This window comes from Pongo abelii, chromosome 9 (assembly GCF_028885655.2).
Source record: "Pongo abelii isolate AG06213 chromosome 9, NHGRI_mPonAbe1-v2.0_pri, whole genome shotgun sequence".
NCBI classification, from domain to species: Eukaryota; Metazoa; Chordata; class Mammalia; order Primates; family Hominidae; genus Pongo; species Pongo abelii.
Genome location: NC_071994.2, coordinates 6,384,178 through 6,397,660, shown reverse-complemented (window position 1 = coordinate 6,397,660; position 13,483 = coordinate 6,384,178). Strand labels below are relative to the sequence as shown.

Here is a 13,483-nt window from a genome sequence, read left to right as displayed (position 1 = left end):
ACTGAATTTGAGTATAGCTAGAACTTCAGTGATCTTAATGTTCTACTCACGCCTCCTGATAAAACGTATTAAGTGGACTGCCAGGGGGCATTTAAAGGAAGGAAATTGTAAAATTTTAGTATTTGAAAGTGTGGTGCCTTTATAGTGGACCCTATGTTGGATAAGAATAGAATTGATGTTTTCAGAAGACAAAGGTAAGAATATGTATTTTTCTTCTTCACTCATTGATAGTGCTATTATGACATCTGTATTTACTTCTGAGCTACTGTTTAGGGTAGGATAAAAGCTAAGGTAGAGAGATGACAGTGCTTTTTTTCTTATGTTCATATAGAAAAATTTTAATGATTAACTAGAACTTTTTAATTCCCTGTGGTATAGTTCTGTGTGGCCCAAGACCCTGACCCAGTATGCTTTAATGGCAGCTATCATCACACCAAAAGAGAACATATGTGATTATCTGCTTTTTTTTTTTCTTTTACAGGAGAGCTTGTTTCATATCCATATCCCACTTTATTCCTGCTAATCTGCCAATGCAGTAAATTGGAGGAAAACTGTTACCAGGATAACCTGTGATGGGCAAGGAGCCACAAAGAAGAAAACATTTCTTTTAATTTTTAAACTTGGTTTGAAAGGTAAGACCATAACGATTAGCAGGAGTTTCCTTCCATTAATGACATCAAGGAAAGCTATGGTTCTATTGTGAGACCCTGGAGTCTTAGCAAACCAGGTGGAGACCAGTCTCTCAGAGCTAGGTACAATATGGTTCTGTGGTACTGTGGTATTTTTAGGAAGTTAAATGACAGCCTCTTCAGTCTGCTTTGGTATATCTTAAATCTACAGAACTCAAGGGATTTTAAGTTTATAGGGGGTTATTGAGAGGGGCGCCAAAGACCAGCCAGGCCTGGTAAGCTGAAGGTAGTAGCAGGCAGAGGAAGACTCGCCGCCCAGGCCACTGCTTCCAGGGCACCAGGGCTCTCTCTGTGTGTTTCTTTTTGTTTTATACCAGCGAAAGGACGTTTGACTTCTGGTCAGCCACTTTTGTCTTTCTGAGTCCTAATCTCCATCACTTTAGAACTTTTTATTGAAGATTAGAGATTGAATTTGCATATTGGACTTTTGGCTCAGTTGGCATTTACTAGGAAGTGGCAGAAGTGGTGCAGTAGCTCCTTTTGGGGGACATGCAAACATAGTTAATCAAATTTCACTTGTCCCCATTGTATCTCTAGAAGGTAGACAAAAATCATTTAATCATCTACCTTCCTGAACTGGTGCTAGCTCTAAGACTTGAAATTTTAGTCACTTTTTACTTCGCTTTCTTTTTATCCTGATGAGCAGTGATTTACCAGGGCCTATTGGTTCTACTGTTGACTCTTGCAACTGTCTTTTTCTTTTTGTTTCCATGGCTGCAAAGCTAGGTCAGACTTTGTTGCCTGGAGAGATACTATGGTGGTGTTGCTGTGAGGGGTTTCTGCTTCTAACTGTCAGGTGGATGTTTCCTAGGCATCTGAAATACTAGTTTGCATATGATGTTTCCTCAGCCCCAGCCCCTGAAGAACAGTCCTACTCAACCCTTGCAGGTTCCCCTTACACTTAAACAGTGACATCCAATTCTTGCCCCCGATACTCAGATTCTCGTACACGACTTAGGATTTCCTCAGCTTTACCTCAATGTTCTTCCGGATGAATCCCATGTGGAGAATTCTCTGCAAGTATTCATTCCCCTTGTGGCCCCTTGTCTCATAGTTTTTTTGTTTGTTTGTTTGTTTTCTGAGATAGGGTCTCGCTCTGTTGCCCAGGCCAGAGTGCAGTGGTGCGATCTCGGCTCACTGCAACCTCCACCTCCCGGGTTCAAGCGATTCTCCTGTCTTGGCCTCCTGACTAGCTGGGATTACAGGCGTGCACCACCACGCCTGGCTAATTTTTGTATTTTTAGTAGAGATGGTGTCTCACTATGTCGGGCAGGCTGGTCTTGAACTTCTGGCCTCAAGTGATCCACCTGCCTAGGCCTCCCAAAGTGCTGGTATTACAGGCGTGAGCCACCGTGCCCGGCCTCATAGAGTTTTATTATTGTTCTTTGTATTTGAATTCACGTCTTCTGGGGCTCAGCTTTCTTCCTGCCTTTTTTGTCAAACCACCTTGGATTGTTCTAGTTCCCTTGTGATCACTCCTTTGTGAACTCTCAGAGCATCTCATTAAGTTATTTTAGAATTATTTTTTTCTCTTTAACTACATTTTAAGTATTTTGTGAGCAAACAGCTGTAACTTCTTTGTATCTTTAGTACTTTTCACAAAATATAGGTATCATTAATTGTTTGGTGGTAGGAGCTAAAATGTCAGAGGCATTTCTCAGGATAATATTTTTGAGACTTTCCCTCTCCTTGTTTATTTTTTCTTTGCTGATAGAGATTCTTAGCTTTGGCAGCTCGTGGAACAATTTCTTACCTTTAGTTATTCCTCCTCCTCCTCCTTTTACACATCTCTGCTCGTCAGCATGCTGTCCCACACTAGAGTGAACCCTTCAAAGTCTCCAGGAGTCCTAGAATCAATGCCAGGTGGTTATGAGGGTTCCTGGAGAGGAACAGCACTGTAGGTATAGGGCACTTTAGACCAGGGGCTGGCAAACAAAACATTTATTGCAAAGTCCAGTTAATAAATATTTTAGGTTTTATGGGCCAAGAGGCAAAAAAGAGGATTTTATGAAGGTATTTATATACCAAGAGACACAACAAATTTTTACAGGCTTTGTTATTGATGAGATTCATAATGTAATAATTTAGTTCAATTTTCTGTAATACAGCTCTCTCTTACTAGTGAGAAGACTGGAATTCTTTATTCTAGGGGGATAATATTTCACCTAATTGGTCTTTAAAGTCAGAGTTGCTCTCATCAAAATCTATTGCAAAGGTACATCTAATCTATTAATATTGATCTGCAGCAAGGTTTTACATTTTTCATCTTTGGAAATGTCTTTTTACACAGGTAGGTACTCCCACATTCTCTGTCAGTCCCCAAGCATATTACTTCAGTTAGTATATTCATTATTTGGAAGGCATATGTAGAATTCTCTTGGATTCTTCTCTTGATACTTACTTTTTAGCATGTCATTACATAGTAAATTAATCATTTCTAATTATAGTTTAGGCGATAGCTCCTTACTTGCACAACTGAATGGATTTTGAAATATAGAGATGTCCTTTGCCTTTGCGTCAAGGTCTGCAAAATGCTATGTAACTGTAGTTTCAGCTCAGAAAACATGTCCACTGCCAATCTGTATGAGAATGGAGAGCTCATCTCCTACAGGAAGTGTATGAAGAAGCAGCTTGACCTTCCTTATCAACCAGAGAAAGTTGTTTAAATGACGTTAATGTAGTAGATGATTCACATGTCAGCCATTGAGACTTCAGCAAAGGTAGATTTCTACAGCTATCCAGTGTTCAGTAATTGTCGTTCACAACTGTTCTTCTTGTTCAGAAAAATTTCAGTCTTTGCCCTGTGCTCAAAAAAATCACAATAAAACTTCACCACATCAAGCTGCTGTGTGATAGGGCAAGCCAGGATGATTAAGTCCATGAGTGAATGAAGTTTACTGTTGGTGCTACTGGTTCAGTAACAGGTGATGGATTTCAAAAGTCTCCAGATGCCTGCTGGCGAATAATCGAAGAATAACTGTAAGCTTTAAACACCTTACATTTTTACAGGTTTTCTAAGTTTGTTGAACTAAGCCCTTTTCTGTTCTATACGCAACCAGAATCAGTTGTAGCATGTCTTATCAGATTGTACTGTAGGTTGTCTTTTCTCAACTTCTTTGAAAATATTCTGCCTGTAGTTCTTTCATGAAGACTGTTCATGGAGGCTAAAAAGTCAGAGGTGTATCACAAGGTTTATAGCAAAAAATAACAATTGTTCCATCTTTTTCATCTCTGAATTACTCACTTGGGACTGCTACCTTCATCACTTAGCTGTTTTCCCTTATTTCCACATTTCTAAATAATTTGCCTATATGTAGCTGTTTCTAATCTACTTGACTTCTAATTATGAAGAGGAGGTTTTAGTTCTTACATGGATAGCTCCTTCCCTCCTTCACCTTTTGGATAAAGTCAGTATTAAAGGTATGTGTATTTTGGTTAATTATTCCCGGAATCCCTAACAAAATTTGCAAAATTCGCTTCAGTGTGGTCAGATACATCCGGCAGTCAGCTGTGTCTCTTTCTTGGACTCACTTTTTCCAAACCCTTTGCCTCATGCCTTCCTCTGTACTGGTTGCGCTTGACCTTCCCGTAACTGCTGGTGTTTCTCCTCACCTTTCTTCTGGGAGTCGTCTATCTCTTGATGTCTCGTATTTCTGGTTTTATGTATTGTCGTGTTTTGGTGAAGAACATTCTGCAGTAGCTACCTGAGAAAGTGTGAATAGATCCGTCAGACCTTCCATGTCTGAAAATGTTGGTTTCAAGAATTGATCCTAAGTTATGGTCCTTTTTTTGTGTTGTTTTTGTGAGTCCCCCTCCTCCCCACCCACCACTAGAAGGTTTAGATACTTCATCTCTGCTACCATGGAGCTACACTCAGTACCTTGGGGAGGATCTGTTGCACCACTCATTGTGATGGCCTGTGCAGGCCCTGAGGAGAGCCACATTTGTTAAGCTCTGGGAAAATTGCTTTCTTCTATTTCCTACCCATGCACCCCTGCCCCCCTCCCCCGACTTTTTTTTTTTCCTTGGCCAAGAGGTGGGTGATACATTATAATATGTTATTCTAAAACTTCTTTTATTTGAATATTGGACTTCCTAAATTGTTTAAGTTTTTTGTCTTTTCATGAATTTGTTGGCGTTCTTGGCTGTAGTTTCCTTTTTTTCTCCTTTGTCCTTTATTTTGTTGTGTTACTAGAGTTTCCAAAGCAGTGGAGAATGCGTGGGGTTCAACCCACTAAGCATCTGGAAGGTTACATAATCTTTTCTATTTTCTTACTGGAGCTCCATGTCAGCCCAAATGTAGCCATGTATTGTACGTTTTATGTCCAATGGATTTTGAGATTTATAAAACAGCATGTTAATAATCATTTAGTACAACCTTTCTGTCCAGAACAGGAACTCCTTCTGTTCTTATAGAAAATCATTCAGGCTTTGCCAGGGCACCTCCAATTGAGGGGCCTCGCATGCAGCCACAGCCCTCATCTTTAGCAAGTTTTGCGTCTACTGCTTGTAGATAATTTGCACTTTTTACTTACTGGTTCTTATTTCATCCTTGGGTACAGTACAAGACAGGTCTTCTCTTCTAAGCTTTTAAATATATTCAAAGGTAGTTACTTTATCCCTCCAGGTAGTGAGCCTTTCTGCTGCCCTGGCCATCTCTTTGGATGCCATGTGGTTGCCAGACTCTTTGTTTTCCTTCAGAACAGGATATGCTATTTCCTGGTGTGATGTGATGTGCTCAGGGCAGGCCACAGTGGGATTAGTTTCTCCTCTGGTCCTAGACATTATTTATCTGTTACTATATTCTGAGATTTCTTTGCTTATTAGTTACATCATAATATTAGAACTTTCTGTTGGACTTATAATCAACTGAAATCTTTGGACTTTTTTGTTTCTTTTCTTCACTTCGGCAGTTTTCTTCTCCCTGGCCTTCTTCCTAACTTGTTTTTCAGTTTTTGTCTGAAAAGGACTTTATATTCATTCATGTTAAATAAATTTTTCTTGATTCGTTGTGTCAAACAGTGTGACTGCTGACTTACCCAGTATTAGCTCTTCCTCTTAGCTTTGTGTTTTCTGTGCATTTTGACAAGCCTGTGGCATCCTGTGAATCCATGCCATCAGAGCCCCTGGCCACAAGAGCTGAGCTCGTCCAGAGCTCTTCAGGCTGAATGCCCAGTTGTCATGTCTGGGAAGTGATTCTCTACCCTGTGCACAGAGACACATGGTTCCTCTTCGTGAACTTGTCCTGAGAGCCATTGGATTGCAAGGCTGACCTGCCGTTGCTGCCTTCTGCAAGCTGAGGCCACACACAGCTGGCTGGGCTGGGGTCATGCTCTTGATGACTGCTTCTTTGACTAGGAAAAGTGCACACTTTGGAGCTAGTCAGACCTGGGTTTGTGTCCCATTTCTGCTAGCATGTTTACTAGCTCTGGTCTTCAGTAGTAAGTCATTTGACCTCTCAGAATTTTAGTTTTTTCCATCTGCAAAATGAGAACAAAACCTTGAAGGTATGCAGTATCTTGTATCTAAAAGCATGAAGCCCAGAGTCTGGCAGTATGGTAGGCACCTAATAATTGGTAGCTGCTGTTAATAATTATGTTTCCACCTTTATATAAAGTTGCAGTGTCCAGATAGTTAATGTGATTGTGGAATAGCTAGGAGAGATTGAAGATCGTTTTTCATAAGGAGCTATAAAGACCATTCTCTATTGAGCTTTTATTCCTGAGCAGTCTCAGTAGTCTATGAATCTATTTTAACTTTTCTTGCACAGTAGGTTGCATACTGTAAAACATTTACAAAAGAAAGAACTTCCTGAAGGTTATCAGTTTATTGCTGCTAGCCTGAAGCTGTTGAGATAGCCCTGAATACTTAAGGGTTATATACAGTCTGATCAAAGTTTGCTAGGGAAGGAAGATTGACGATAATAGCTAAAACTTTTAAACAAACGGGCTTTTGAAAGATTTTTTTGTGACCAAGTTGCCAATTCTGTCTTTCATTATAGAATTTGATAGCTCTTAATCTGAAGAATGCTTCTTTTTGACCATTTGCCAAAAGCATCTCAGTGTGCTCCTGAATTTCTACTTGATTAGGAAAGGCCATTTTCTTTGGGTACCTTGTCTGTAAGATATTTGAATAATAAATGACCATTGTCACTTACCTCAAGTTGGGTGGTTATAAATGGCACATAACTGGATTTCACTTAATACAAACCTCACTGACTTGGATTTTCCAAGCTTTGCCTTCACCACATGTTAGTATAGAATTCCCTTTCTAGCCAAGCAGTTTCACCATTTTTCATTTGCTGAGGACCACCTTGTATCTCTTCAGTTTTGGAGACTTAGAAACTTTTTGTGTTGTTGCAAATAGCCATGCCGATCATAACCATGTTTCCTACTCTCCTCCAGTTACCTGTTGCTTCCTTTCTGATGTTTGACTCATTTGTTCGCTCTTGGAATCCTGCCCAGTTTCAGAGATTCCAAGAATCTTGGATGCTTCAGATGGGAAACCTTTCTAGGGCCCATGAGAATTTACTGATTTTACTTTGACTTAAATTTTTTTTTTTTAATTTTGAGACAGGGTCTTACTCTGTCAACCAGGCTGGAGTGCAGTGGCGTGATCTCTGCTTCCCAGGCTCGTGATCCTCCCACCTCAGCCTCCTGAGTAGCTAGGACTACAGGTGTGTACCACCATGCCCGACTGATTTTTTGTACTTTTGTGGTGGAGACAAGATCTCCCTTTGTTGCCTAGGCTGGTCTTGAACTCCTGGACTAAAGGGATCCACCTACCACTGTCCCCTCCAAAGTGCTGAGATTACAGATGTGAGCCACTGGGCCTGGCTAACGTTGACTTTTATCATACCATCTTACCTGTATTCACACACCCTCACCTCCAGCATGCACACGTGCATCTAGAACCAGCTGGGTGTTCCTTGCCTCTCCTCAGTTTCCTTCGTCTCTTAAGAAGAAGATGGCAAAAACTCGACTACCATTGTGCCATCCTCATTACTTGCCTTTCCCCACACAACCCCTCAGTCTCACTTCAACGAAACTTGTTCTTAGTAGAAATAACCCATGCTTTGCATATACTTGGACTGAAGTTTTTGAAATTGTGGAAAATAGGCACAGAAATTCCTGTACTTTCAAAGTTTCATAATGAGAATTTGTAGAGGAACACGTTACTGTCGTTGCTTTAATTTGAACTAGTTGAGAAAAGTAAGGCTGGATTTTTTGGTTGGTGGTTGACTTTTTAAATAAAAAAGTGAAGTGAATGATAAGGTTGTACATCTTGTCTTTCTGTTAGCATCTTAGCAGTGTATTTGGAGTTAGTATGGGGTGTATATATAGACATTTGCCTTCTGAGGGTTGTGTATTTCCCAGACAGCTTAGAATTCTAAAGGCAAGTATAAATTTGTATCATTTGATACCAAAGTACAGCTCCAGAATGAAGAAAAAGTGGAAATTAGACTTGGAGGAGGCAGAATGCTGGTGACATTGGAGAAGTAATGGTCATTTGGTGTGAAATCTTGTAGCGGATACCTTGGCTTTGAACGTAGAGGCCATTGCAAGGCATCATCTTCTGCTCTGGTGGGCCCCTCTTCATTAGGCTCACCCCTCTCCAATCTGTCTTTCACATTGTTTACAGTGAACGCATTCACACTCTAGATCTGCTCTTGCAGACTCCAGTGTCTGTCTTAGCACGGTGGGCAGTCTCTACAGTGCCGCACCTCAGGCGTCTTACCTTCATCCCCTTCTTTCCTGTCCCATATTTAAGTCATATTCACACTTGGCCAGACCCAAAAGAGGTTTGTCCTCTTCCCTCTGTCTTCACCTTTGTAGGAAATACGAACTCTGTTGAGAGTGTACTAACCACAGCATCAGTGTCATCTCCATGTCACTTCCAATGTCTGCTTCTGTTCAGAATTGTTTCTGTATGTTATTAAATACTTTGTTTAATTTCTGCTGTAGATATTTTAATGCATACTTCCCTCAGTTAAAACTCACTGGATCTGTCTGCTTCTGCAGCAAGCCTGTACAGTGCCGTGCATTCACACACAGCCCTTTGTGATCTGGCCTTGTGTTGCCAACCTGATCTACCACCTACCCAAAGGCTCCTTCCTGTTGTCCTCAGGGCCTTCTCCCTGCCGTGACTCCTGAAGCTACTGCGTCTTCCTGTCCACTGCTTTCAGGGAGGCGTCGCCTGGCCTGGAATATGTTATGCAGCTCCATTCATCACCTCCTAAATGCTCCCTGTATTTTGAGGCTCAACTTAGGCTTGACATATAATGAGGCATTTTTGGCCAGGTTGTCCTCCCTTGAGCTACCTTTCTGTGGAACAGGGTTGAAATGTATGCCTGCCTTTCTCTGTTTTCTCTGTTCTCAATTTTATTGTATTTTTCAAGGCTTTAGGGACCATCTGTCATATTACTCCTGTATTCCTTAGCATAATTCATATTAATACTTTAATACCTGTTGATTAATATAGCATATTAAATGGATTTGATTCCTTTATTCTCAAAGAAATGCTTGAAATATCAAAGCAGTTTCAAGTTGAAACTGGAAAAGATTCTGGAATACCTGGGTGGTAGAAAGCTGATTGCTTTTGACACCTTCTTTGGAAGAAGCAGTTGCGGAGATACAATAAAACTGGGTTTGAGTTTGTATTGCCCTCTTCTCTAAAGAAATATATTGACTCTAGTAGGCACCTGATATTTGATTTAATTTGTGTGTGTTGAGGGGGCTGCACCTTTATGAAATTGACACCTTTACTAAGAATGGAGAAACAGCTACTGCGTGAACTTTCTGTGTTTTGTGGTCTTTTTCCTTAGAAGTTAGTGAGAGCTGCTTTCAAAGACCAGCTGCTTTTACTCCTTTGTGTTCCATGTTTCTGCCCCTTCTTGTGAAAATTTCCCTGGGCATTGAGCTTTGCTGTCAGGGGGAAGAGTTTCTCATTAACTTACAACACTAAGAGATAACTTCTGTGGGAGTGACTCTGCTTTTTCCTGTTAATAGACACTTTCCTCCCTGGCCCCTTAGTGGCATGCAGCTTTCAGCATGCCTGGAAGCAGTCACCAAACCCTCCTGGAGCCCACAGTTTCACATTTGGATCTTGTCAGGCACTGTTCAACTAAGCTTCCTGCGTGCGTGAATCCAAGCCTAGAAGGAAGTCCTCAGCCTCCAGGTGTCTGGACACTGCATCAGTAGATGAACCAGTATGAACAGCCTTGCCTCAGCTTGGTTGTTCAGTACATCCTGTTCCCCAGCCCGCTTATAAACTCGGCCAGAGGTTCGGTGTAAACGCGTCTGCTGCTTATGCAATAATCAAGGGACGCTGTGAGGTCTGTTTTCTTGAGGTTGAGTGAGAATTCTAGTCTTTTGTCCACACTAATCAAGTATCTTTGTTTCCCAACATTTTCGAGTGGCCTAGGCATTGTTCCTTCTTCTGAAAATATATTTTGAATTAGCTTATAAAATGAAATCAGTTCTCAGAGATACGTACCTGTTTGTGTGTGTGTGTGTGTGTGTGTGTGTGTTTCCAGATGGAGTCTCACTCTGTCGCCCAGGCTGGAGTGCAGTGGCACGATCTCGGCTCACTGCAACCTCTGCCGACCGGGTTCAAGCGATTCTCCTGCCTCAGCCTCCCGAGTAGCTGGGATACAGGCGCCTGCCACTGTGCCCGGCTAATTTTTGTATTTTTGTAGAGACGGAGTTTCACCATCTTGGCCAGACTGGTCTTGAACTCCTGACCTCATGATCCACCCACCTCAGCTGCCCAAAGTGCTGGGGCGTGAGCCACCGTGCCCAGCCAGCATGCATCTGTTTTTAAATTTGGCTCCTTAAGTCTAAACCAGTGATGACCCACCTGTGCCTCTCTATGCAAGATCTAGCTCTTTGCATTATTTCAAGATGAAGGATTTGAAAACTTTCTTGTTATTGGTATAAATGTTTCTAGGTATTAGAGGCTACAAAACAGTTCTCGTTTTCTTGTCATCTACTTTTTTGAGTTGAAGAATATCTGCCCAAGTTGTTACATTTCAAGAATATACATGATTTCTCCTGTGTATTTCTATTTCAAAAGAGAGGAAAAACATGGCCTATAACCTCTTCTTACCTACCCCACATTGGCCCTTGTGTGGAAAACATCGTTAGTGATTGTAGCTGTGGAAGGAGATGGGGGCCATTTCAGTGCTGAGAGAGACTGAATCATAATGTCATTAGAGTGGGGCTGTCTAGTACAGCAGCCACTGGCCATGTGTGACTCTTGAGCATCTGAAATGTGACTGGTTGAAATTGAGAGGTACTGTGAGCATAAAATAAACATCAGATTTGGAAGACTTAGTACCAAAAGAAATAATATAGCCCTGTTGGATATATTCTGTTAAAGATACTTTTAAATTTAATGTAATTAGTTGTTTTTTACTTTTTTGATGTGGCTACTAGAACATTTAATGTGTGGCTCATAAGTTTATTTCTTATTTCTGTTAGACGAGTCTGACTTGGATGACAGATAGAGCTTGTGTAGTTCTAGTAGTTTTAATAGTGGTGAGAGAAGGGAGTGCTGAAGGGAGACTTGGGGTGTATAGGAATTAGAACTTGGGCAGTGTGTGCTTGCATGTCTTTGTATAAGATTGTGTGAAATTCATGTGTCAAATATTTTCTTCGTAGTGTTGTGTTAAATATATAGTATTAAAAGTCAATAACACATTTTGTTGTCTTAAGTCTTTCTTGTGTGTTTTCTTGGGCGGAAGCAGCTGCTTCTCCTATTTTTGTTCTGTTTGTGCTCCATATGTTTAGGTAGCGGCAGCTTCTACTAGAAATATCTTATGTGTGTTTATTGCCAGTCTGGCATATGATATCAGATATTCACTTCGGTGTTGCTATCTTGAGGATTCCAATGGGTCCAGTTATTAAAAGGTATAGACAGAGCTGGTTTCATGGGTGTGTGACCTGTGCAGTCTCACAGTGCTCAGAAACACTTGGATTAATGCTCTCCTGTTTGGGTTCTGTCTTGAAAGGCATCATAATCTTTGAATCTTTTTTGGAATCTCTGAACATTTTGTTCTGGGCCCAGCTAGTCCTGGGTACAGTTATTTCACAGTTGATGGTGTACAGTTGATTGTACTTAGCTACAAAGTTGCCAAATTTAAGCAGAGTGAGTTCATATGAATAGGAGATTTTGAATTCGAAATTCATTGACGATCTTGTCATCGCCACAGTTGACTGCTCATTTGTGGGTAGGATCACCAGTAGTTTCTCTCTTCAGGGTTCTAATAGTTTATCTTTTGTCATATTTATGGTATGTTATGTTCTGCCTCTGTCTTGTTGAATGAAAACCCATTGATACCAACTTTTTCAGAGGTAGTTTCTGAAATAACACAGTACCGTTTGCACTAGTATGCTTTTCCTGTGTTTTTCATGGCTGTATAGTTATTTTGAATATATGTATTTAAATTTGTGAAGATGTAGATTAAAACAATCCTCCATTTATGAATAACAAGCTGTCAGCAGTGGTTTAAAATCGGGCATCAGCAGCATCTGGGAACTAGAGATGCAGAATCTCAGGCCTGAGCCCTGTTTTATTGAGTCAGAATCTGAGACTGTGTTTTATTTATTTATTTATTTATTTATTTATTTATTTAAATTTTAGGACAGGGTCTCACTCTTGTTCAGGCCGGTTTGCAGTGGTATGATCATAGTGGTATGATCATAGCCTCAACCTCCCAGGCTCAGGTGATTCTCCCACCTCAGTCTCCCGAGTAGCTGGGACTACAGGTGTGTGCCACCTGTTGCCCAGGCTGGTCTCAAACTCCTGGGCTCAAGCGATCTGCCCGTTTTGGCCTTCCAAAATGCTGGGATTACAGACGTGAGCCACCATGCCCAGCCAAGACTGCATTTTGACAAGGCCCTAGGCTATTCATTCCTGTGCCTATGAAAGTTTGGAAAGCTTTAAAGCTCACTGATTTCATTGTTGGATATATTCATTGCCCTAGTAGCTTCTATTTGCCTGAGTGTGCATATGTTGGTGCCTGTATGTTCTAGCTGCTATTGTGGGTCTTTCTTATTGATTCTCTACAACCTGTTTTGCTAAGGATCCTGAGGCTTAGAGATGAAGTAGCTTTCCTGAGGCCTCAGGTCTAGCCAATAGTGGAGCTGGTGTTAGAATCCAGATCTGTTAAGATTCTTAGTAGTCCTAGAAGAGGTTGAGAGGATTTGTATATTTGATGAAAACAAAGGGTTGTAGGTGGTTCACATAAATTATAATTGGACCCCTAATGAATATACTAGCATTCTACTAGCAGTGCTTTGGCAAATTTTACAGATAGACTGATGTTCTTGTTCTGCCTCTTATAAATAATTTAGCCACTTTACCAGTTCCTAGTTCCTGTGTCAGAGACAGGGTGGCACCTTTTTCAGAGAGTGTCACTGCTTGAATGCCTTGAATTCAAGGTACTTGGCCTCAGATTTTGAAAGGCTTTGATATCATGAAGGTTTTTAAATAATTTTAGAGGGTCATTAAGTAAAGCAGTTGATCTTCGATGAATAGATTTACTCAACAAATGGATCCTTTGATCCTATTTTGTGTATATAAGATGGCAGTTTTCACTTGTCTTACGTTACAGGAAGGTGGGGAATAGCAGACATTGTCCTCTGTGGCATCAAGTAACAAATGACTCCCCAGTGACCTGCTTTCTTAATCTTAGCCCTTTTGGAGAAAACTCCATTTTTAAACTACTTAATCCAACGTACAAAAAACTCTAGGATTTTGAAGAAAGATTAGAGGGTAGTTTGGCTTTACTA

The 13,483-nt window shown here is 40.8% G+C and overlaps 1 protein-coding gene across 50 annotated transcripts in view; it reads left to right on the top strand.

Annotated features, from left to right (window-relative positions):
• The window catches only part of PPP6R3 (protein phosphatase 6 regulatory subunit 3), a 153,460-nt gene that overhangs the window by 56,940 nt on the left and 83,037 nt on the right, over nucleotides 1-13,483 (top strand). For all 50 annotated transcript variants that reach the window (XM_054523892.2, XM_054523889.2, XM_063727977.1 and 47 more), the window contains 1 exon segment: nucleotides 482-632. The gene's annotated coding sequence lies outside the window, so the exon portion shown is untranslated.